General features: G+C 32.5%; 1 protein-coding gene across 1 annotated transcript in view; it reads right to left on the minus strand.

Annotated features, from left to right (window-relative positions):
- LOC131169448 (uncharacterized) overlaps window positions 1-27219 on the minus strand; it is a 59940-nt gene that overhangs the window by 3718 nt on the left and 29003 nt on the right. The window lies entirely within an intron of this gene.

Consider the following 27219-nt stretch of genomic DNA (forward strand, 5'->3'; position numbering starts at 1 on the left):
ATTAATCATCTCTCGACTTTGAATTTTGTTTCATTTCATCATTCATCTTTAATCTATTATTAAAAAAATCCCTTGAACTATAATTTTATTTCACAAAAGTTCCTATAACTTATAATAGCAGATTTATAGTTAAAAAAAAAATTATCTTTTTACCCTTCTCTCTCAAAAAGAATAAGATCACCATTTTTCCCTCTTCTTTTTTTTTTTTCTCTTTCTTACCTTTTATGATTAAATTAATTAATTATTTTTATTCAATAAATTATTGTATTTTAATTAACTTTATTAATAAAATTATTAATTATATATATGTTATTTATTATCAATTAAAATTTATTATTAGTAAAAATTTAATTCATAACAACAACAACAACAACAACAACAACAACAACAACAACAACAACAACAACAACAACAATAATAATAATAATAATAATAATAATAATAATAATAATAATAATAATAATAATAATAATAATAATAATAATAATAATAATAATAATAATAATAATAATAAATTTTAAATTTTAAATTTTAAATTTTAAATTTTAAATATTATTTTACTAACATATGATATTTCATCTATATTTTAGTTTGCATATAAAAAATAAAAATAATATAATAAATAATAATTTATAGATTTATTTTACTTAAATATTAATTTAGTAGCTATTTAATCATAAAGGTAAAAAAGAGAAAAAAAAAGAGTAAAGAAGCAAAATGGTAGAGTAAAGGGGCAAAATGGTAGTTTTATCTTTAAAAGAGTAGGGCAAAAATATAATTTTATCGATTTTAACCTTGGAACATTCTATTGCAAGTTAGAGTGATTTTTGTGAAATAATAATAAAAGTTGAGGGGTTTTATCACAACAAATTAAAGATAAGGAATAGAAGTGAAACAACCCTCAAAGTTAAGGGGCGGTAAAATTTACCATAAGGATGTGCAATCTATTGGTTCAATTCTGAATTAAAATAACCTAGTAACTAAAAAAGATAGTTATGTAAATTGAACCAAACCAAAGCATCTAGAAATTGATTCAAACTGAATGGTACAATTTTAGTTTATTTTAGTTTGATTTATCAATGTTTCTACTCCTGCTTTAACAAACACAATAATACAGATTATTGGTAAAATCAACAGCCAACAAATTAACAATCTAAATTTGTCTAAAAAATGAACAATCAAAATTTACCTAAAAATTACAACCCTTCAAATTCCAAAGAAATTAACAATCACAAACTTAGTAACTTGACAACTACAAAAAATAATTCTATAATATAAATATCCTGCAAATTCACAAACTTAAACCTCCAAATTTCTCAACAAATTTTACTGTCAACAAGCCCACAACCTAGTGGAGTAAGAAATGTCTTAAGGTGTGTCCATGCAAGGCTACTTGGTTGGCGAAGGTATATTTTGCCATAACATACATGCCTTGCCTACTACAACATAACCAAAAGATGTAAACATCATATTAAGGGACTAAAACTTCATGTAGCCTTTTTCCTTCTAAAAGGACTATAATGTATACCTAAAGCAAATATAAATGGTAATGGAAAGCAAACCAAACCACACATAAACAAATAATGGTTAGAAGCTTCCCCCTTCTTCTCATTTAGTCTTTTGCCAAATGAGTATAGATGGAACAAACTCAAACCTAAAGAAAAATGCTTCAATAAGCTTGCTCTACTGTGGATAAGTATTATACATGGTCCTTGCTACTCCTAGAAATGAAGAAATAGACAATGGTGCTCAACATCATAGAGACACAAAGGACTATAGGGCAGACAATGCAGAGGAGAAAGGAAAAGAAATTGGCAACTAGGTTTAGGTTTAGGTGTTAGGATTTTAACATTTTGTTCTAGACATGGGCTACAAAAATATGAAGGTGAGCCTAAGACATTGGGCTAAATAGAGGCATAATAATAAAGCCCCAAAATGCATATTGCGGGCCCTTTATCAAAAATAATTTTGATTTGATTCAATCTTTTTGATTTTTTAGCCAAAATAACCTAATTGAATAAAAAACTAATATTTCTCGAAAATACTAATTAAACTGAAGTGTTTGAACCGAAAAACTAAATTAAAATAGGTCAATTTGATTTTTTTGTTATAATTAATTTTTGCTCAGCCCCAGTGCCACGTGGCGCTCTTTAGTTAAGCATGCTTGCTAGTTTTTTTTTAAAAAAAAATCCCTTTTTTTAATTTTTTTTAATATATATAGAAAATATCCATTTTACTCCAAATAATAGTCAAATAAAGGCTAAATTCTGAGAGCATTTTAGGAATGTGAAAAAAAAAAAAAAACTAATTTTTCTATAAACACAATTGATGTCAATTCATTTCACACTCTTCAAACTCTCTTGATTCTTAATTTCTATATAATTCTCTCAATAATTCCCACTCTTTCAATTATGTAATTATTTTTAATTGAATTAATTTTCATTTATAAAAAAATCAAGTGGAGGTTCATTTAGGTATCCAAGAATCGATAGGAGAAATGGAAAAAATTAGAGAAAGCCAATCTTCTATTAATCTCAATTTTCAGCTAATTGGTACTACCACTTGCAATCAAGGCGTAATATTAAAAAAAAAACCAAAACATTGCGCGTTTTTGCAATTATAGCCAAAACTTTTTTTTTAAGTCAATTTTAGCCTAATTTGAAAGTTTAGTTTTATTATGGCCCGGTTAAAATTGAGGATTTGGAGGCACTGACATGTTGGCTGACTTGGAAAGTATTATCTTTTTTAATATATTGTTGCTAACATGGCAGAAACTTTTATGTTCTTGCTGATGTGACAAAATATTATCATTTTATATGTTATTATTGATGTGGCATAACTTTAATAATTAAAAATCCAGAACTTTTTGGCTTTTGTCAATTATAGCCAATTTTATAAGTTTATTTCATTTATAGTTAATTGATTAATTTTGATCTAACTTGGTCAAAAATTAATATTTTATTACCTAATAAAATTGTAAAAATGAATATTTATGCTACTTAGTATAAGGATATAGGTATAAGGATATTTTAGAGAGAGAGAGAGAGAGAAAGAGAGATAGAGGTAGATATAGAGATATTATTTAGAGAGAGAAAGGTGAGTGGAGGGTGTATATATACATATTATTCGATGACAATGGGTAGAAGGAGAGAGAGAAAGATGGCTAGATGGATATTTTTAATTTTAAATAAATAAGAATTTATCTATTTTTATAAATAAGTTCTATAAATACTACAAAAAAAATTGAGAGAGAGATAGGGGAATATTATTCTTTTTGTTATACTAAATAATATAAATATTCATTTTTGACAATTGTATTAGATAATAAAATATTAATTTTAACAAAATTAGATAAAAATTAGTCAACTGGATATAAATGAAACAAACTTATAGAATTGGTTAACATTGAGATAAATTTTAACAACTATCCTTGAACTTATATGGTTATAACACTATAGTTCTTCAACTTTAAAATGTAACATAAAACCCCCTAAACTTTTAAATTTTGCATAGTAAAATCCCTCTGACTTTCAATTATTGATTTTCCAGTTAGAAACTGATGTGAATAGCTTCCACATGGTGTTTTATCAACATTTTTCTCTCCTCTCTTATGCAAAGTGTAAAATTATTCTCTCTATATATGAAAAATTATTCTGTCTATAGAAAGGAGAATGATTTAATTTACATATAGGTTGAGAGAGAAAAGAGAAATACTGACTAAGCTCTATGCTAGAATTATCCAAGTCAGCGTCTAACTAAAAAAATCAGTAATTAGAGTTTAGAGGGATTTTACTGTGCAAAATGTGAAAGTTGATGGGGTTTTATGTTACATTTTGAAGTTGAGGGACTGTAATATTATAACTAGATAAGTTCAGGAACAGTTATTAAAATTTATCCGTTAACATTGACAAAAGTTGAAAAGTTTTAGATTTTTTTAATTATTAAAGTTATGCCACATCAGCAACAACATATAAAATACCAGTATTTTTGCTACATCAGCCATCATGTCAGCAATAACATAAAAGTTCTTGTCAGTAATAAATGTAGTTAGTGCTTATACCCCACAAATAAGAATAGTTAGTGAGAGTAAACAAAGGTTTTGAGAAGATATGGATAATCTAATGCAAAGCATACCGAATGAAGTGAATGTTTTCATCGGTGGAGATTTGAATGGACATGTAGGAAGTGATAGGAAAGGCTATGAGAATGTTCATAGAGGTTTTGGATTTGGCAACCGAAATGAGGAGGGAAAAAGCATTCTGAATTTTGCTATGGAATACGACCTAATACTAGCAAATACGTACTTTATAAAAAGAGAGTCACATTTAGTGACTTTCAAAAGTGGGCAACATAGAAGCCAAATTGACTTTCTCTTAACCAGGAAGACAAATAGAGCTCTATGCAAGGATTACAAGGTCATTCCGGGAGAGGCTTTAACAAGTCAACATCAGTTAGTGGTCTTGGATGTCAAGTTTAGGAACAATTCAAGTAAGGTTAGAAGAAATAGTGTAGCATAAACAAAGTTGTGGGAGTTCAAAGGAGTAAAGCAAGTGAAGTTCAAAAATGAGCTTCTCGAGTTCGAAGCATGGAAGTTGGATATGGAGGCCAATGATATGTGGATATAGATAGCATCAAAGATTAGAGAAGTAGCTAGAAAAGTACTTGGAGAGTCTAGAGGACATGGACCACCCTCAAAAGAGAGATGGTGGTGGAATGAGGAAGTACAAAAGGCAGTGAAGAGAAAGAGAGAGTAGTATAAGAAATTACCTAAATATGATGATAATGAGGCATATGAACAGTACAAGATAGCAAAGAAAGAAGCAAAAAAGATAGTTAGTCAAGCAAGAGCGCAGGCCTTTGAAAAGTTATATGAGAAACTTGGAACTAAAGAATGGGAGAATGATATTTATAGATTAGAAAGGAGGAGAGAAAAGAAATGTCAAGATCTCAATCAAGTTAGGTGCATTAAGGATAAAGAAGGAAAAGTGTTGGTGAAAGATAAGGACATTAAAGAAAGATGAAGAAATTATTTTGATGATCTCTTTAATAATAGTCGAAATAGTAATAGCATGAATATAGACTATAGAGCAATAGAAACGAATGTGAATTATACTAGAAAGATTAGATCTTGAGAAGTAAAGGAAACACTTAAGAGAATGAAAGTGGGTAAAGCTTGTGGACTCGATGGAATTCCAATTGAAGAGTGGAAGTGTTTGGGAGATATGGGAGTGGCATGGTTAACTAAATTGTTTAATAAGATTCTAAATTCAAAGAAAATACTTGATGAATGGAGGAGGAGTATTTTAGTACCTATTTTTAAAAATAAGGAAGACATACAGAGTTGCTCAAACTATAGGAGAATTAAACTCATGAGCCATACTATGAAGTTGTAGGAGAGAGTTGTGAAACATCGACTACATCATGATACTTCTATCTCTCCCAATCAATTTGGCTTCATGCCTAGTCGTTCAACTATGAAAGCGATTTTTCTTATCAGAAGCTTGATGGAGAAATATAAAGATGCGAGGAAAGATTTACACATGATTTTTATCAATTTGGAGAAGGCTTATGATAGTGTTCCAAGAGATGTCTTATGGAGAGTGTTAGAACAAAATGGGGTATCTATTAGGTACATACAAGTGTTAAAAGACATGTATGAAGGAGTAACTACTATTGTGCGCACAGTGGGAGGGGACACAAGAGATTTTCCTATCTTAGTTGGATTACACTAAGGTTAAACTATAAACTCTTACCTTTTTACATTAGTTTTAGATGAATTAACGAAACATATACAAGAGAGTATCCCTTGGTGCATGATATTTGCGAATGATATAGTTCTGATAGATGAAATGTAAGAAGCAGTTAATAGAAAGCTAGAGCTTTAGAGAAGTACTCTAGAGTCAAAGGGCTTTAAGTTAAGTAGAACGAAGACAGAATACATGCATTGCAAGTTCAGTGAAGGCCAAACTGGTGATAGGAAAGGAATTAGTTTGGATGGAGTGATACTGTCCCAAAGTAATCACTTTAAATATCTTAGCTTAGTCCTTCAAGTAGATAGGGGATGTGAGGAGGATGTTAGTCATAGGATTAAAGCTGGATGGTTGAAGTGGAGACGTGCCACGAGAGTTTTATATGATCACAAGATTCCCAATAAGTTGAAAGGAAAAATTTACCATACAGTCATATGAACGGCCATGTTATATGGTAGTGAGTGTTAGGCACTGAAGGAGTCATATGTGTCTAAGATAAAAGTTGCGGAGATGAGAATGTTAAGGTGGATGAGTGGCCATACTAGACTAGATAAAGTCCGTAATGAAAGTATTAGAGAAAAGGTAGGAGTGGTACCAATTGAGGATAAGTTGAGAGAAGGGAGATTGAGGTGGTTTTGTCATGTGAAGCGTAGACATACGGAGGCTTCAGGCTCTAGTTAGACAAGTAGGGCACATTAGGGTGGAGGATAGAAAGAAAATAAGGGGTAGACCTAAACTGACTTGGAGGAGAGCAGTACAACATGACCTAGAAGCATTATACATTTCCAAGGATTAAACCCAAAATCGTTTAGAGTGGAGAAAAAGAATCCATATAGCTGACCCCAAATTTTTGGGATAAAGACTTAGTTTAGCTGAGTTGAGTTGAGTATTTTTGTTACATCAGTCACGACGTCAATGCCTCTAAATATGTAATTTTGACCAGACCATGTTAAATACTAAACTTTCAAATTAGGCTAAAATTCAAACAAAATTAGTTTTGGTTATAATTGTAAAAGTTTTGGATTTTTTATAATATTTTGGCCTTCAATCAATTATGGGAGAGCCAACTTTCATAGTTAGAGCCAATACATGAAAGCGAATGAATTAATTTGAAGGAAAATGAAGATAAAGATTTAACTCCTACTCAATCGGTACAAGGTGTCAAAAGCCTTGTAATTGGATATTTTCATTCTTCATTGTCAATTGTTACAATTCAAAGAATGAGGCTGGTGTGTGAGACATTTATAAGATACTTGCAAAATAGACTTTTAGCAGAGGCAAGGATGGACATAAAACACACACAAATCGACCAATTTGGAGGTTCACAACCACCACGAATAGTCAATATTTTTCCTAAAAGATTAATGAATAACTTGTCAAGTTAGTGTCCATCAAACGTCTTTTTCTCTTTTGGAGAAAAATTACAAGTTTAACAATTTCTCCAAACTGTTATGAATCCTGAATTTAAAAGAATTATAAGAAATATGTTGAAAAGAGCAATTATTTCAACATATTATAAGAAAAAAAAAAGTTGATGAAATTGTTAAATTTAGTGGGACACTAGGTCTCAATTTATTACAATATTTGGAGTGACCATTGACAAGTTAATTTCTACATGGAAAAATAACTTGCCATCGGATATATGATTTCTTTTTTTTTTTTTTCCTTCAAATGAAATTATCATCATTTAGAGTTTTTTTCTATTATTATTTTACAAATGGCTTCGACTAGGACTCAAACTTGAGATCTCACGGCTCTGAAAACAACTTCAATACCTTTGAAAAATTAACTTTTTACCTAAAAATGTTTTAATTTCAACTATTGAAATCTTATTTCATACAAAAATATAAATAATTATTTAAAATTCTTTTTACTATATTTTTTGAAAATTTTAGTTTTAAAATTTTTAAATTTCTGTTGATCATAATATCTCTAAAAATTAAATATTTAAAAAAACATTTATATTAAATTAAAAAAAGAGAATTATTTTTTGAAAATTACACACATATATATGAAAGCCATGAACTAAAAACTTTTAATCAAAATTTGACACTTGGCATAATTAATAAAAATAATTTTATTTAAAAATTTCACTTTAATTTATCTTTTTCTAATTATGAATTTAATTATTAGTATTAGATAATGTTTAATCAAATAATTTTATCTTAATATATATATATATATATATATATATATATATATATATATATATATATATATGAAAATTAAGAATTATATGTTCTAAAAAAGAAATTAGTAATTAGGTCGCCTAAGAAATTATCAAAAGCTTGACATCTGGCCTCGAAATAATTATTATGCCTATCCAATCTGTAAAGATGACCTACCCTTAAAGGATAGGTGCATGAATGTGATAATCAAGTTGGCCACTTGACTAACACATCAATTTGTCATGGTAAAAAAAGCTAGCCTATGAAAGGACACAAATATGCACATTAATGTTCAGATTATTTTTCTTAGCAAACTTTCCTTATAATTCTATTGGGGTCTAAATCTAGTCGTTATCACGGAGCTTGGTCCAATTTGATTCACTCATAAACCTTGATTTCAACTAAACCGATATGAACCATAGTGAATTGGTCGGGTAACCAGCGAACCAATTAATCCGACCAGGTTTAAACTGGAAAACCAATTTTCCAACAACAAAACTGCAACTCAATTAAAAAAAAATCCTAAATGATAGTACTGGGTGTTGAACCTGTAACCTGAGGATACCATATTGTGCCAAAAGACCATCCCATCTACAACACCATTGTGCTATTGTTTATTTGTGTGTGTGTGTATGTGTGTGTATGTATATCATCTTAATTAATATATAATTACTTTATATTTTATTAATTTAAAATAACTATTGGACTTAGGTGTCTTAACTCATGCTTTGATGATAATAAACATTTAGTATGCTACTAATTATATTGAATGTGTTTGTGATGAGTTTGTAGGCCCCAAATTTAATAATTCCACATTACTTCAAATCAATGTTGAATAAGAGCAAAGAAAGGAAGCAAAGTTTTGTGGGATCCTACAATATAATCTTTATTTAATTTTATGCTATGTGAATCTCATAATTATTTGTGTTGGCTCAAGTCTAGGTATTACTAAAAAAAATCTTGTTTAACTTAGCTTGCACCTAATTCTTGACCAAAGGGGAGTTAAATAAATTTTTATTTTTTCAAAATGTAAAATTAATTTTGGAAAGTGTTTTAGTTGAAAAATACACTGAATTATCTTTTCAATTGTTCAAACCGATCAAAAATTCAATTTATGAGTCAAAAGTTATGCATTTTTCAAGTTTTTCGAAAACTGGGCAGAACGGATTTCAATAGCCAAAGCAGGGGACTTAAGCAGCCGAAGTGTATTTTTCAAAGATGATATTTTGGCAAAATGAATTTTGGCAGTCGAAGTAGGAGACTTTAGTAGCCGAATATGGGTTTCTAAAAGATGTTGTAACAGATTTTTAAGTGTTTGAACGGTTATTTTTGCATTTAATGTACTCCTAGTGGTTATATTTATGCCAAAACTATGAATGTAAGGTGTTTTTTATCTAACAAAAGGTACAACAATCATTTATTTGTGAATTTATTGTGTTAAAACCTTCTTTCACACTTTCTCTTACTAGAACTTAAGCCAAAACATTTAATCCATTGGGATTTCTTTTAAGCTGTAATTTCTTTATTATTATGAGATACAAAATGAGGTTGTTTAGTGAATTTATTATTTCTCTTCATTAGAGGCCAGTTTTACAGCATTAAATTGCTCTTGAGTAAAAATGTATGAGTGCTTGGGTTTACACTCAAGGTTGCAAGGGTTTGTAAGGGTGCTAGAGATTGCACTTAAGATTGTATGGGGTTTAATCTTCATAAAAAAATATTGTTATAGTGGAGTGGAATTCTCAAAGAAGGCCTTAAGGAGAGAGGACATAGGCTTAGGACAGCTAAACCTTTATAAATGGATTGTGTCTTTATTCTTCTTCCTCCCTTATGTTTCAATTACCTTAAATTTAACCCCTCTTCTGAAAATTTTTAATTAGAACTCAATTCACTCCCCCTTTTTGGGTTGCTACAAGGGTTAATAAGTGATATCGGAGCTAGTTTCCATTCTATAAGATTTAATAATATTGGAGCAAAGATTAAATGACAGCCCTTAATGCTAAAAAAGGTCAACGGTGGTAAGACCCTGTAACGCCCTCACTTTAGGTAGTCCGTACATCCTACTGTTCTGATGACTAACGTCTGTTCGGATAGTCAGGATGTCTGGAACTACACTCAGACTAGAGTGAGGAAACATAAATTGATTGAATAAAAGCTAAGTAAAATTTAAAAAAAATTAAAAGAAGCGAAGTACAACTCGGTTAAACGAGCCGAGGTCACGACGATGGGTGACTATACTGGGAAGCGACTATGAAGTCAGTTGCTGACCCCAGACCTGCGAGGAACCCTAGGAAATAATTTTTGGGACTTAATTAAAGGTTTATTGAAGTATAAATGACATTAGAAATGTCAAAAAAAATTCAGGCGAATTTATTTATCTGTATAGACCAAAAGTAACCCGATGAGCCTAATGAAGGGCATTTTGGTCATTTCAACCACAGAGTTGAATTTTGACCTAAATGTCAATTAAAATAAGAGAGATTAAAACACATAAAATAAATTAAATCATGAATGTCAATATAATCTTTATTTATTTTTATGCTATGTGAATCTCATAATTATTTGTGTTGGCTTAAGTCTAGGTATTACTAAAAAAATCTTGTTTAACTTAGCTTTCACCTAATTCTTGACCAAAGGGGAGTTAAATAAATTTTTATTTTTTCAAAATGTAAAATTAATTTTGGAAAGTGCTTTAGTTGAAAAATACACTGAATTATCTTTTCAATTGTTAAAACGGATCAAAAATTCAATTTATGAGTCAAAAGTTATGCATTTTTCAAGTTTTTCGAAAACTGGGAAGAATGGATTTCAATAGCCAAAGCAGGGGACTTAAGCAGCCGAAGTCTATTTTTCAAAGATGATATTTTGCCAAAATGAATTTTGGCAATCGAAGTAGGAGACTTTAGCAGCCGAAGTCTATTTTTCAAAGATGATATTTTGCCAAAATGAATTTTGGCAATCGAAGTAGGAGACTTTAGCAGCCGAATATGGGTTTCTAAAAGATGTTGTAACAGATTTTTAAGTGTTTGAATGGTTATTTTTGCATTTAATGTACTCCTAGCGGTTATATTTATGCCAAAACTATGAATGTAAGGTGTTTTTTTATCTAACAAAAGTTACAACAATCATTTATTTGTGAATATATTGTGTTAAAACCTTCTTTCACACTTTCTCTTGCTAGAACTTAAGCTAAAACATTTAATCCATTGGGATTTCTTTTAAGCTGTAATTTCTTTATTATTCTGAGATACAAAATGAGGTTGTTTAGTGAATTTATTATTTCTCTTCATTAGAGGCCAGTTCTACAGCATTAAATTGCTCTTGAGTAAAAATGTATGAGTGCTTGGGTTTACACTCAAGGTTGCAAGGGTTTGTAAGGGTGCTAGAGATTGCACTTAAGATTGTAAGGGGTTTAATCTTCATAAAAAAATATTGTTATAGTGGAGTGGAATTCTCAAAGAAGGCCTTAAGGAGAGAGGACACAGGCTTGGGACAGCTAAACCTTTATAATTGGATTGTGTCTTTATTCTTCTTCCTCCCTTCTTATGTTTCAATTCCCTTAAATTTTCTCAAAATTTTTAATTAGAACTCAATTCACTCCCCCTTTTTGGGTTGCTACAAGGGATAATAAGTGATATCGGAGCTAGTTTCCATTCTATAAGATTTAATAATATTGGAGCAAAGATTAAATGACAGCCCTTAATGCTAAAAAAGGTCAACGGTGGTAAGACCCTGTAACGCCCTCACTTTAGGTAGTCCGTACATCTTACTGCTCTGATTACTAACGTCTGTTCGGACAGTCAGGGTGTCTGGAACTACACTCAGACTAGAGTGAGGAAATATAAATTGACTGAATAAAGACTAAGTAAAATTAAAAAAAAGTAAAAGAAGAGAAGTACAACTCGGTTAAACAAGCCGGGGTCACGGCGATGGGTGGCCATACTGGGAAGCAACTATGAAGTCAGTTGCCGACCCCAGACCTGCGAGGAACCCTAGAAAATAATTTTTGGGACTTAATTAAAGGTTTATTGATGTATAAATGACATTAGAAATGTCAAAGAAAATTCAGGAGAATTTATTTATCTTTATAGACCAAAAGTAACCCGATGAGCCTAATGAAGGGCATTTTGGTCATTTCAACTCCAGAGTTGAATTTTGACCTAAATGTCAATTAAAATAAGAGAGATTAAAACACATAAAATAAATTAAATAATGAATGTCAATATAATCTTTATTTATTTTTATGCTATGTGAATCTCATAATTATTTGTGTTGGCTCAAGTCTAGGTATTACTAAAAAAAATATTGTTTAACTTAGCTTTCACCTAATTCTTGACCAAAGGGGAGTTAAATAAATTTTTATTTTTTTCAAAATGTAAAATTAATTTTGGAAAGTGTTTTAGTTGAAAAATACACTGAAGTATCTTTTCAATTGTTCAAACGGATCAAAAATTCAATTTATGAGTCAAAAGTTATGCATTTTTCAAGTTTTTCGAAAACTAGGCAGAATGGATTTCAATAGCCAAAGTAGAGGACTTAAGCAGTCGAAGTCTATTTTTCAAAGATGATATTTTGGCAAAATGAATTTTGGCAGTCGAAGTAGGAGACTTTAGTAGCCGAATATGGGTTTCTAAAAGATGTTGTAACAGATTTTTAAGTGTTTGAACGGTTATTTTTACATTTAATGTACTCCTAGCGGTTATATTTATGCCAAAACTTTGAATGTAAGGTGTTTTTTTATCTAACAAAAGTTACAACAATCATTTATTTGTGAATTTATTGTGTTAAAACCTTCTTTCACACTTTCTCTTGCTAGAACTTAAGCCAAAACATTTAATCCATTGGGATTTCTTTTAAGCTGTAATTTCTTTATTATTCTGAGATACAAAATGAGGTTGTTTAGTGAATTTATTATTTCTCTTCATTAGAGGCCAGTTCTACAGCACTAAATTGCTCTTGAGTAAAAATGTATGAGTGCTTGGGTTTACACTCAAGGTTGCAAGGGTTTGTAAGGGTGCTAGAGATTGCACTTAAGATTGTAAGTGGTTTAATCTTCATAAAAAAATATTGTTATAGTGGAGTGGAATTCTCAAAGAAGGCCTTAAGGAGAGAGGACATAGGCTTGGGACAGCTAAACCTTTATAAATGGATTGTGTCTTTATTCTTCTTCCTCCCTTCTTATGTTTCAATTCCCTTAAATTTAACCCCTCTTCTCAAAATTTTTAATTAGAACTCAATTCACTCCCCTTTTTTGGGTTGCTACAAGGGATAATAAGTGATATCGGGGCTAGTTTCCATTCTATAAGATTTAATAATATTGGAGCAAATATTAAATGACAGCCCTTAATGCTCAAAAAGGTTAATGGTGGTAAGACCCTGTAACGCCCTCACTTTAGGTAGTCCGTACATCATACTGCTCTGATGACTAACGTTTGTTCGGACAGCCAGGATGTCTGGAACTACACTCAGACTAGAGTGAGGAAACATAAATTGACTGAATAAAGACTAAGTAAAATTAAAAAAAAAAAAAGTAAAAGAAGCGAAGTACAACTCGGTTGAACGAGCCGGGGTCACGGCGATGGGTGACCATACTGGGAAGCGATTATGAAGTCAGTTGCCGACCCCAGACCTGTGAGGAAGCCTAGAAAATAATTTTTGGGACTTAATTAAAGGTTTATTGAAGTATAAATAACATTAGAAATGTCAAAGAAAATTCAGGAGAATTTATTTATCTGTATAGACCAAAAGTAACCCGATGAGCCTATTGAAGGGCATTTTGGTCATTTCAACTCCAGAGTTGAATTTTGACCTAAATGTCAATTAAAATAAGAGAGATTAAAACACATAAAATAAATTAAATCTTGAATTATGGTATGAAAAATGAGAAAAAAAAGGAAAAGAAAAAGAAATACATTATTGTACAAGCATGATGTCATAATGACATCATTAAAAAGCTTAACCAATAGGAAATTAAGAAACACATGCTAAGGGATAAATAAGACATAAAAAGGAGTCAAAATGAATTAAAAATAACCATCTTCTTCTTCCTCACTCTTCATGGCCGAACCATACTCCTCCATAGCCATCTCCATTTTCTTCTTTCAAGCTTAATTTTTGTAAGCTTTTCCACCATAAAACCCTACCTTACCTTCACTAAAATTCATCCCCACATCACAAGGAAGCTCTAGGCAGCCACAAGGAGTAGAAATTTCAAAGTTTTAACAAACCCAAGAAAGTGATCAAAGAGGTTTGTGACACCCCTTACCCGACTACAGTGTAGCCGAGCAAGTTATGCCACTCAGTGTGCCGGAGCACTCTTTTTTTTATCTGATTTCATTACAGTCCTTGATTTATTTATTCAAAAACTTTATTGAAGATTTAGGCTATTTTTACTTTTATCAGAATCTAACTAAATTGGAAATTTCAAAAATTTTAACGATAATCCGACAAAGTGTTGGCTGTAATTTGGACTAACAGTTCTTCTGAACCTGCCAAAGACAATTTCAATATATACTCAATTTCTCAAACTTAATAGTCTCAAAAATTTTCAAACATAATGTATCTCAATACAGTATCCAGATTTCTTAGAAATCTCATTAGATTTTCAATATCTCAATATTCACAAGTATAATCTCATTATAACTCAAATTCAATTCACATACTAAAATACTTACTTTGAATAGCTTCCATAATTCATAGGTTAATTACATGAGTTTATTTTGTACAAGATATACAAATAATTTACAATGTGCTAGGAATGAACAATATACATAACATGTATAAAATGAGCCCTATCTACAGGCATTCTTGAGAGGTGACAATCTTGAACTCTTCCGACACTTCGCAGATCTAGACTCCAAAAATCTCAATGATACCATCTGGTTTTACCTTTCAAGACTGCGCGAGGAAGCAATTCCATCGCGCTAAGCATTTCGCTTAGTGGTGCAATAATATAACCGAAATAATATATACAAGTAAAGAAAGAAATAAATGATAATTCGGATACTCAAGAATCAATTTAATTTGGTATGGTATTTCTAGTATCAACGATCTTATATACTAGTTTGTTCCTCTTTGGAAGTGCTTAGTTTATAACTTTTGAGAATACTAGCAGTATATAATTTATTCTATCTGTATTGTATTTCAAGTCCATGCAGATTACGCAATTTATATTTTTGTTATGTTTCTTTTGCTAATCTCTTTTGCTTATTCATTCAATACTTAATTTAATTGTATCGATTTTCATTATACTTAACTTAACTTAGTCTGAATTGAATAATACTTTAATTGATCGCCCAAGTAACCTATACTAGACGATCGGATCGATAACGGGTCGTTGGCACCGACACCACGGTGCCTCGGGCCGTCATACCATGGGACGCAGAACGTCAACCACGTATGCAGTCAGTATGGCTAAAAAGCCATGATATCACATAATTGGCATAAAAGCCATGAATACGGGCATAAAGCCATGAATACAGGCATAAAGCCTTTCGCAGTACTGCTAAAACAATACCCTATTGGCATGCCAAACTATCCAAACCAATCTTGTTAGGTATACTAGGGCATTTGATATTTTAAAATATTAATATATTGTGCTTTATGACTTCATTATTTCATGATAAATTTCAATCATAATTCATACATTCATTTGATCATTTATATGATCACAATTCACATCAATTATCCTTTTATACCATTGTATTCAAAATACTTCTCCTCTTTACAATAATGAGAACTAATGTCTCATTCATACATTAATACGGTTTATTTGTCCATTCATTATGTTATTCATATTGATCACAATTCTAAACAATGGTTCACATGTGCCATTATATTCAAAACATTTTTCCTTTCTCCTTTATACATTCAAGAATCTACTTATGTAATTACAAATTTTATATTTCAAGTTGAGTTTCTAATATTTTATGAATTCCATTTGTGATGAGCATATGTGCTCTAACTAACTATTCATATCAATTAGGTGACTTATTTTTCATGTTTCAAGTAATCCATGAATATTTCATGGATTTCAAATTTATGGCCTAAATTTCTTTTTAACAATTTTGACTAGGATGCATAGTCCATATTTGTCATACAATTCTAAGCATTTAAGCTTAGAATTGGTTCTAGGTCTTCATCTTAATTTACTAATCATTTTGATTACTATTCACCATACTAGTCAACCAAAATGTTGACCTTTTTATACTTAATGAATATATTAATTCTTATTACACCAAGATCCCACATTTTGAGTTTTACATTTGCTAGTATTAATTGCCAATTGCAATTTAAAGTCCCCTAGATGCATTTCTAATTTCAAATTTTGAATTTCAAGTTTTGGTGTCACTATTCATTTCATTAGTCAACTAAAATGTTGACTTTTGCATAAACAATAGGTACATTGGTTTTAATACTCCCAACATACCACATTTTGTATTCAAAACTTGTTGGTTTTGGTCATTTTCTCAAAGCTTAGGTCATTTTGGCAAAATTGCCAATTTTTGGTTTTGGTGACACTATTCACCTCATTGGTCAACAAAAATGTTGACTTTTGCATAGAAAATATGTACATTGACTTTGGCACTTCAAACATACCATATTTTTCATTTAAAACTTGTTGGCATTAAGCATTAATACCATTTCTAAGCTTAAACCAAGAGAAGCAAAATTTTCAATTTTGCTAACTCAACTTTACTATTCCATTGGGCACTATTGCAGTAGGAATTTGAGGAAATGGTAAACATGAAAGTTGTTCCTTATTTTGTCTAGTTGAATTTCCTTTTTTGAATCACTCCATTTGGAGTTTTGTAGCTCAAGTTATGGCCAAAATAAGTTTACTGTTCACGCAATCGCTCATACTGCACTTTTGGGTTTTGGCAGATTTTGGTCCAACTTTGGTCAGTAATTTGATCAAGTTAAGTTCATAATTTGGTCTAACTTTCTTCATATGAAATGTTCTACTATGCCTTAGGTTTTCATCGGTTCAAGAATCGCCTAAATCCGAGTTTTCTAGAGAGAGTTATAACCATCCAAACATTACTGCTCAAATGAAAATCTGCAGAGTTGCAGGTTTGAACAGTAACTGTGACTGCCATTTGGGTTAGGTTCTGGTCATAATTTGGGGTAGGTTTCTTCATGAAAGTTGTTTGTCTATGTCTTAACTTGTTTCTGTAAAAATTTCAGGTCAATTGACCAAATCTACAGTGAGTTATGGCCAAATGAACAGTTACTGTTCATTTGGTCAATTCTGCAGGGGCTGTTGCAGTGTGTCCGGATTGGGGCCAAGTTTTGGTCCTCTTGCTTTGGTCTTTTGGGCATGGTTTCTTCAGCAAAAATGTGCCATTATAAGCCTAGTTTCATGTCCAATTGGCCAAACATCAATTGGACCTACACAGCCAAAGTTATGGCTGTGCAAGTGGACTGAATTTTCAGTCCCTCTGCTGCACTAACAAGGCAGCCTACACATTCACTTGGCTATACTATTTTTCAGTCCAATTCATGGTCAACATACCTAAAATGGTCACTAATTGACCCTTATAATGTTCTTTCACAATTCCATAAGCTAAATCCAAGTTTCACTTCTCAAAACCCTAATGTCCAATTTAAATTACCCATAAACCTCAATTAGCACACTAATTCAACATCCATGCATATTCATACCTTAAACATCATTTCTATCCATTCTAAATTCATTAAAACAATCAACCTCATCCTTCCTTAGGGCTGCCAAAAATTAAAGATGCCCTAACACATATAATTTACTTCAAACTCTTACAATTTCTTAACTTAAAATGATGCTTTAACAAGGATTAAAGGAGTGAGAGTGAAAGGATAGCACTAACCTCACTTTAACCTCTTGTAGGGCAGATTTATTTAAGGTAAAACTTTACTTTCCTTCCTTTTCTAGGCTGCCAAAAGCTTTGTCTAGGTGTGGGATTAATTTTTGATGAAGAGACTTATGGGTTTTAGTGAGTGGATGAAGAGAAAATCAAGTTCAAAGCTTGATAAAATGGTGGAGGGAGAGGGAGAGATTCACGTCCAAATGAAGAAGAAGAACCAGAAATTTTGTGTCTTCATTTGTCATTTTTTTCTCTTTTTAATTTGGCTTATTAGGTTGTGATTGGTGGAAGCCCTCCAAATGACATCATGTGATGTCATATTTAGGTTTTTCTTTCATTTTCTTTTCTTCTTTTCTCTACTCATTTTCACATTAATTTTTAGTAATATTTATTCATATTTTATGTCATATTAATTATTTACTCAACTGGACAAGTCGGCCAAAAATCACCTCTGAAGGCGAAATGACCAAAATGCCTCCGCTTGGCTTAACGGTCAAAATTGTCTGTACCGATTGAAAAATTTTTCTAGGTATTTTCTTGGCATTCTAATGCCATAGGAACCTCAATGACCCTTCTCTGGAGTCCCAAAAATTATTTTATAATTTTTCTCCCGGGTCTAGGGCTCCTCGTTGCGAGAACCGCAACTTACCTCTGGTTACCCATCGCTTGGGCACCGGCTCATTTAACTTGGTTGTATTTTATTTCTAAAATTTTTCCTAAATTTTTCTTATTAATATTTGAGTTAATTATGGTCCCTCACTTTGATTTGAATATTTTTCCGGACGTTCTAGTCGTCTGACCGACACCGTCACCGAACAAGAGAATGTACGGAGTTGTTACCGGAAGGGTGTTACAACTCTTTCCCTCTAATTTAAATTTCGTCCTCGAAATTTACCCAGTGTAAATAGCCGAGGAGCTACTACCTCTTTATTTCTTCACCTTTCCATGTTATCCTACTTCACTTTCTCCTTAGTCTCAATCTCATCCTCAAACAATTATGTACTCATCCTTTTTCATCTTAAATACAGTATCCTTCTCATCTCCATTCGCTATCTCATTGTTTCTTCACTCTCTTATTCCATACCTTAACCTAAAATAAACAGGAAATACAGATCTGCAATAGTGTCACCTCGACTCTTATGAATGAAATGCATGTTATGCACACTATCTCATTCTATCTATCTATGCCTAGGAACGCCTAAACCGTGCTCTGATACCACTAAATGTGACACCCCTTACCCGACTACAGTGTAGCCGAGCAAGTTATGCCACTCAGTGTGCCGGAGCACTCTTTTTTTTATCTGATTTCATTACAGTCCTTGATTTATTTATTCAAAAACTTTATTGAAGATTTAGGCTATTTTTACTTTTATCAAAATCTAAATAAATTGGAAATTTCAAAAATTTTAACGATAATCCGACAAAGTGTTGGCTATAATTTGGACTAACAGTTCTTCTGAACCTGCCAAAGACAATTTCAATATATACTCAATTTCTCAAACTTAATAGTCTCAAAAATTTTCAAACATAATGTATCTCAATACAGTATCCAGATTTCTCAGAAATCTCATTAGATTTTCAATATCTCAATATTCACAAGTATAATCTCATTATAACTCAAATTCAATTCACATACTAAAATACTTACTTTGAATAGCTTCCATAATTCATAGGTTAATTACATGAGTTTATTTTGTACAAGATATACAAATAATTTACAATGTGCTAGGAATGAACAATATACATAACATGTATAAAATGAGCCCTATCTACATGCATTCTTTGAGGAGGTGACAATCTTGAACTCTTCGACACTTCGCAGATCTAGACTCCAAAAATCTCACGATACCATCGGTTTTACCTTTCAGACTGCACGAGGAAGCAATTCCATAGCGCTAAGCATTTCTGCTTAGTGGTGCAATAATATAACCATAAATAATATATACAAGTAAAGAAAGAAATAAATGATAATTCAGATACTCAAGAATCAATTTAATTTGGTATGGTATTTCTAGTATCAACGATCTTATATACTAGTTTGTTCCTCTTTGGAAGTGCTTAGTTTATAACATTCAGTAATACTAGCAGGTATATAATTTATTCTATCCGTATTGTATTTCAAGTCTGTATGGTTCGCAATTTATATTTTTGTTATGTTTCTTTTGCTAATCTCTTTTGCTTATTCATTCAATACTTAATTTAATTGTATCTTGATTTTCATTATACTTAACTTAACTTAGTCTGAATTGAATAATAATTTAATTGATGCCCAAGTAACCTATACTAGGCATCGATCGATAACGGGTCATTGGCACTGACACCGTGGTGCCTCGGGCGTCATACCATGGGACGCAGAACGCCAACCACGTATGCGATCGATGGCTAAAAAGCCATGATATCACATAATAGGCATAAAAGCCATGAATACGGGCATAAAAGCCATGAATACAGGCATAAAGCCTTTCGCAGTACTGCTAAAACAATACCCTATTGGCATGCCAAACTATCCAAACCAATCTTGTTAGGTATACTAGGGCATTTGATATTTTAAAATATTAATATATTGTGCTTTATGACTTCATTATTTCATGATAAATTTCAATCATAATTCATACATTCATTTGATCATTTATATGATCACAATTCACATCAATTATCCTTTTATACCATTGTATTCAAAATACTTCTCCTCTTTACAATAATGAGAACTAATGTCTCATTCATACATTAATACGGTTTATTTGTCCATTCATTATGTTATTCATATTAATCACAATTCTAAACAATGGTTCACATGTGCCATTGTATTCAAAACATTTTTCCTTTCTCCTTTATACATTCAAGAATCTACTTATGTAATTACAAATTTTATATTTCAAGTTGAGTTTCTAATATTTTATGAATTCCATTTGTGATGAGCATATGTGCTCTAACTAACTATTCACATCAATTAGGTGACTTATTTTTCATGTTTCAAGTAATCCATGAATATTTCATGGATTTCAAATTTATGGCCTAAATTTCTTTTTAACAATTTTGACTAGGATGCATAGTCCATATTTGTCATACAATTCTAAGCATTTAAGCTTAGAATTGGTTTTAGGTCTTCATCTTAATTTACTAATCATTTTGATTACTATTCACCATACTAGTCAACCAAAATGTTGACCTTTTTATACTTAATGAATATATTAATTCTTATTATACCAAGATCCCACATTTTGAGTTTTACATTTGCTAGTATTAATTGCCAATTGCAATTTAAAGTCCCCTAGATGCATTTCTAATTTCAAATTTTGAATTTCAAGTTTTGGTGTCACTATTCATTTCATTAGTCAACTAAAATGTTGACTTTTGCAAAAACAATAGGTACATTGGTTTTAATACTCCCAACATACCACATTTTGTATTCAAAACTTGTTGGTTTTGGTCATTTTCTCAAAGCTTAGGTCATTTTGGCAAAATTGCCAATTTTTGGTTTTGGTGACACTATTCACCTCATTGGTCAACAAAAATGTTGACTTTTGCATAGAAAATATGTACATTGACTTTGGCACTTCAAACATACCACATTTTTCATTTAAAACTTGTTGGCATTAAGCATTAATACCATTTCTAAGCTTAAACCAAGAGAAGCAAAATTTTCAATTTTGCTAACTCAACTTTACTATTCCATTGGGCACTATTGCAGTAGGAATTTGAGGAAATGGTAAACATGAAAGTTGTTCCTTATTTTGTCTAGTTGAATTTTCTTTTTTGAATCACTCCATTTGGAGTTTTGTAGCTCAAGTTATGGCCAAAATAAGTTTCTGCTCACGTAATCGCTCATACTGCACTTTTGGGTTTTGGCAGATTTTGGTCCAACTTTGGTCAGTAATTTGATCAAGTTAAGTTCATAATTTGGTCTAACTTTCTTCATATGAAATGTTCTACTATGCCTTAGGTTTTCATCGGTTCAAGAATCGCCTAAATCCGAGTTTTCTAGAGAGAGTTATAACTATCCAAACATTACTGCTCAAATGAAAATCTGCAGAGTTGCAGGTTTGAACAGTAACTGTGACTGCCATTTGGGTTAGGTTCTGGTCATAATTTGGGGTAGGTTTTTTCATGAAAGTTGTTTGTCTATGTCTTAACTTGTTTCTGTAAAAATTTCAGGTCAATTGACCAAATCTACAGTGAGTTATGGCCAAATGAACAGTTACTGTTCATTTGGTCAATTCTGCAGGGGCTGTTGCAGTGTGTCCGGATTGGGGCCAAGTTTTGGTCCTCTTGCTTTGGTCTTTTGGGCATGGTTTCTTCAGCAAAAATGTGCCATTATAAGCCTAGTTTCATGTCCAATTGGCCAAACATCAATTGGACCTACACAGCCAAAGTTATGGCTGTGCAAGTGGACTGAATTTTCAGTCCCTCTGCTGCACTAACAAGGCAGCCTACACATTCACTTGGCTATACTATTTTTCAGTCCAATTCATGGTCAACATACCTAAAATGGTCACTAATTGACCCTTATAATGTTCTTTCACAATTCCATAAGCTAAATCCAAGTTTCACTTCTCAAAACCCTAATGTCCAATTTAAATTACCCATAAACCTCAATTAGCACACTAATTCAACATCCATGCATATTCATACCTTAAACATCATTTCTATCCATTCTAAATTCATTAAAACAATCAACCTCATCCTTCCTTAGGGCTGCCAAAAATTAAAGATGCCCTAACACATATAATTTACTTCAAACTCTTACAATTTCTTAACTTAAAATGATGCTTTAACAAGGATTAAAGGAGTGAGAGTGAAAGGATAGCACTAACCTCACTTTAACCTCTTGTAGGGCAGATTTCTTTAAGCTAAAACTTTACTTTCCTTCCTTTTCTAGGCTGCCAAAAGCTTTGTCTAGGTGTGGGATTAATTTTTGATGAAGAGACTTATGGGTTTTAGTGAGTGGATGAAGAGAAAATCAAGTTCAAAGCTTGATAAAATGGTGGAGGGAGAGGGAGAGATTCACGTCCAAATGAAGAAGAAGAACCAGAAATTTTGTGTCTTCATTTGTCATTTTTTCTCTTTTAATTTGGCTTATTAGGTTGTGATTGGTGGAAGCCCTCCAAATGACATCATGTGATGTCATATTTAGGTTTTCTTTCATTTTCTTTTCTTCTTTTCTCTACTCATTTTCACATTAATTTTTAGTAATATTTATTCATATTTTATGTCATATTAATTATTTAATCAACTGGACAAGTCGGCCAAAAATCACCTCTGAAGGCGAAATGACCAAAATGCCCTCCGTTTGGCTTAACGGGTCAAAATTGTCTGTACCGATTGAAAAATTTTTCTAGGTATTTTCTTGGCATTCTAATGCCATAGGAACCTCAATGACCCTTCTCTGGAGTCCCAAAAATTATTTTATAATTTTTCCCCCGGGTCTAGGGCTCCTCGTTGCGAACCGCAACTTCCCTCTGTTACCCATCGCTGGGCACCTACTGCTTAACTTGGTTGTATTTTATTTCTAAAATTTTTCCTAAATTTTTCTTATTAATATTTGAGTTAATTATGGTCCCTCACTTTGATTTAAATATTTTTTCGGACGTTCTAGCTGTCCGAACCGACACCGGTCACCGGAACAGTATAATGTACGGAGTTGTTACCGGAAGGGTGTTACAACTGGATAGAGCTCAATTGGTAAGAGGCGAAGCAAATCCGTGAGGTGATATGGGTTCGAATCCTAGCTCTGCAGGGCGAAGGGATTGAACTCCACCAAAGCGGACAGTACCGATTTGAGTTGCATCGCGCCTCTGAGGGGTACGGCAAGATGGCCACCCATAGAGGACTTGAGTGGGGCCCACTAAGCCGGGTGTGACAATAAAAAGGCGCTTTTATTGTCACACCCTGCTTAGCTCAAGCTTTCTGGTGGTTATCTGCCAGATTAGCGGCGATGTACTCAGACTTGTCGCTTTGGTGGAGTTCAATCGCCTGCAGTTAGATTGATCACTCACGGATTTGCCGCCTACCAATTGAGCTGCAAAGAATTGGTAAGAGGCGAAGCAAATCCGTGAGGTGATATGGGTTCGAATCCTAGCTCTGCAGGGCGAAGGGATTGAATTCCACCAAAGCGGACAGTACCGATTTGAGTTGCATCGCCGGCCTCTAGAGGGGTATGCTGGCAAGATGGCCACCCATAGAGGGGCTTGAGCTGGGGCCGACTAAGCCGGGGTGTGACAAGGTTAGTGCTTAATCTTCTTACCTTTCTTCTTTAATTCTTGATTTGGACTTAGGAGGAGTTGAAATTGCATGAAAAAAAAAAAGGAAATGACAAGTTTATGAGGAAGTGGATTTCGGCAGCTTATTGAACCTTAGGAGTTTCAAAATTTTGACTTACCTATACTTGATTAGTGATGTTGATGAATGAAATTAAATGTATTGGAAGTTAATTTGCATAAGTGTGCTTGAGATTTGAATCTTGAAATTAGGGTTTGATCATAAATTAGGGCTTTTGTGAAATTGTTTGAAATTGGAAAATTGAGATTGATTGATGATATTTAGAAGTGCTCTGTATGCCAAATTGGAGTTTTGGAGTTGGAGGAAATTCAAAATTGGGAGTGCTTTCTTGTGCAGGTTGTGGGATTCAATGAGTCCAGTTTGGTTTTTGAGTTATAACTGAAATTGTGTGGCTCCAATTTATATGAGGCCAATTGGAGGTGAAACCAGACTCAAAACACTCCATTTTTTTTATGAAGAAACCATGCCCAAATTCTGTCCAAAACTTGACCAAATTACTGTTTTAATCCGGCTGACCATACAATGAACCTGGAAAAATGACCAAATGAATAGTACACATTCATTTGGCCATAACTCCCTCTAGACAGGTCCAAATGATCTGAATTTTATATCATTGGAAAGCTTAGACATAGGACTACAACTTTCATGAGGAACACAAAGCACAGAAATGCCTCTAACAAAAACCAAATTGCTGGCACAAGTTGGAACACAAAACTGTCCAGAACCATATTGTCTAGAAATTACTGGACATAGGCTTACCTGACCAGTTTTGGCAAAAAGGCCATAACTTGTCCTACATAAATCCAAATGCAATGAAACCAGTGGAAAAATTTCAATAAGACATAGATCTACAATATTGGTATTTTGACTAAAACCCAAAAATCAAAGGAACTAGGTCAATTGGTTAGGTCAATTCAGCATACCAATTCTGGAAATTGGCTAAGCTACCACTTGACCCCAGAATAGTTCTTAGGTCATATCTCCCACTAGGAAACTCCAATTGGGACAATCCATACTGTTCTGGAAACCTAAGAAATAGGGCTCCAACTTTTCTTTAGACACTGATCTTAAAATTTGAGTGTAAGAACCCTAAAATGGGAGTCAAAATCACTGACCTAAACCTGGAATCCTGTAGACATTGGGTACCTGAGTCCAGGCCAGTTAATTGGATATAACTAATTCTACAAAACTTGAAAAATTGTAATTCAAAATTTTGAGTGATCATAAGACATAGGGTAACAACTTCTATGAAGAAAATTAGGTTTAAAGGTGACTGTGACATATCCAAATAATTAGGGAAAAATGGACTCCAGAATCTGCCAGAATCTAGACCGAGAAAGAGACCATGAACCAGTTGTGGTTATTTGATCATAACTTGAGTTCTAAAACTTAAAATGACATGAATCAAAGAGAGAAACAAAGACAAGACATAGAGGAATAACTTCCATTAAAGAAGTACGGCCAAACAGTGGCCACACCTTGACCAATTTGTTAGGTGAACTTAAGACAGCAAATCTGGACCTTGAGAAAGGTTCATACAATGACTTGTTATATGATATGAAGTTAATCAAAATGAATTGTTAAACATAAAAGTGACATGAATATGCATGTGGAACTTATGTTCCCATCATAAGTAACATGAAAATGTTATTAAATACAACTAGCATATAATATGAAACTATAAATACTTAATGACTTTAATTTGCCCGAAGTATACCTAGACTTATTTATATAGCATGGATTGATTGGTATACCAATTAGGGACTACAGATTGCAGTATTGCTCATAGGAATAATCATTGATAGACAATATATGTCTGTGACACCCTTTACCCGTGTACAGTATATCTGAGTAAGCAATGTCACACGGTGTATCGGCACACTCTATTTTACCTTAATCAATTTTTGTCATATTTATGAATATAATTTATGAAATATAATTTATTTAAGCCTTTTGTCGAAATTATAATTTATTTGAGGTTCCGAAAATTTTATAGAAAATCCGGCAAAGTACCGGCTAAAAATGGAGAAAACAGTTCTTCGGAACCTGTGAAAAACACTTCCAACATTCATATCCCATCACTCTCAAACTCCAATATCAAGATCTCAATATTTTTCAACCATTCGTTTCTCAATCATTCATCTCATTTGTTAATCATGTACAAGTCATAAATAGACATTCACTCTTCCATTCATAAATACAATTTTCATTATTTACATGAACATCAAAATATGTTACATACGTTCAATTACATATGAGAAAATAAACATTAGTTACAAAATACCAAAATGAAACCTAGTGTCCTACCAATGCACTATTTTTCACGGTGACACGGACACTATGTAGAACTGTGAAAGGCCTTACCCAATCTGTGGTCTACTGGGCCCTCTGTCCAAATCTTCAGTACCTACGCGTTGCAAAAGCGACGCGCTAAGCATAAAGCTTAGTGGTGCAATAATAAAATAAAAGAAAATAGCAGAAAATAAATGTGTATTTAATGTATATGCCTTATTTGTTTTGCATTTGTATATCCCTTTTTTTCGTTTTTTTCTTTTCGTTAACTTTGTCCACTTTCATTCATTTGGTTGCCCAAGTAACCTATACTGGATGACTGGACTGGATAACGGGTCGTTGGCACTGGACACCGCGGTGCCTCGGGCCGTCATACCATGGGACGCAGAACGTCAACCACGTATGCAGTCAGTATGGCTAAAAAGCCATGATATCACATAATCGGGCATAAAAGCCATGAATACGGGCATAAAAGCCATGAATACGGGCATAAAAGCCATGAATACAGGCACAAAGCCTTTCGCAGTACTGCTAAAACAATACCCTATTGGCATGCCAAACTATCCAAACCAATCTTGTTAGGTATACTAGGGCATTTGATACTTTAAAATTCTTCAATTTGTAAATTTCAACTTTTGATGTCACTATTCACTTCATTGGTCAACAAAAAGTTGACTTTTGCATAGAAAATAGGTGCATTGGTTTTAACACTCTCAATGTACCACATTTTGCATTTAAAACTTGTTGGAATTGGTCACCATTACCATTTCTAACTTAAAACCAAGAGAAGCAAAATTTTCAGTTTGTGAAGCTTAACTTTACTATTCCATTAAGCACTATTGCAGTGGGAATTTGAGGAAATGGTAAACATGAAAGTTGTTCCTTATT

Source organism: Hevea brasiliensis, chromosome 1, assembly GCF_030052815.1.
Source record: "Hevea brasiliensis isolate MT/VB/25A 57/8 chromosome 1, ASM3005281v1, whole genome shotgun sequence".
NCBI lineage: Eukaryota > Viridiplantae > Streptophyta > Magnoliopsida > Malpighiales > Euphorbiaceae > Hevea > Hevea brasiliensis.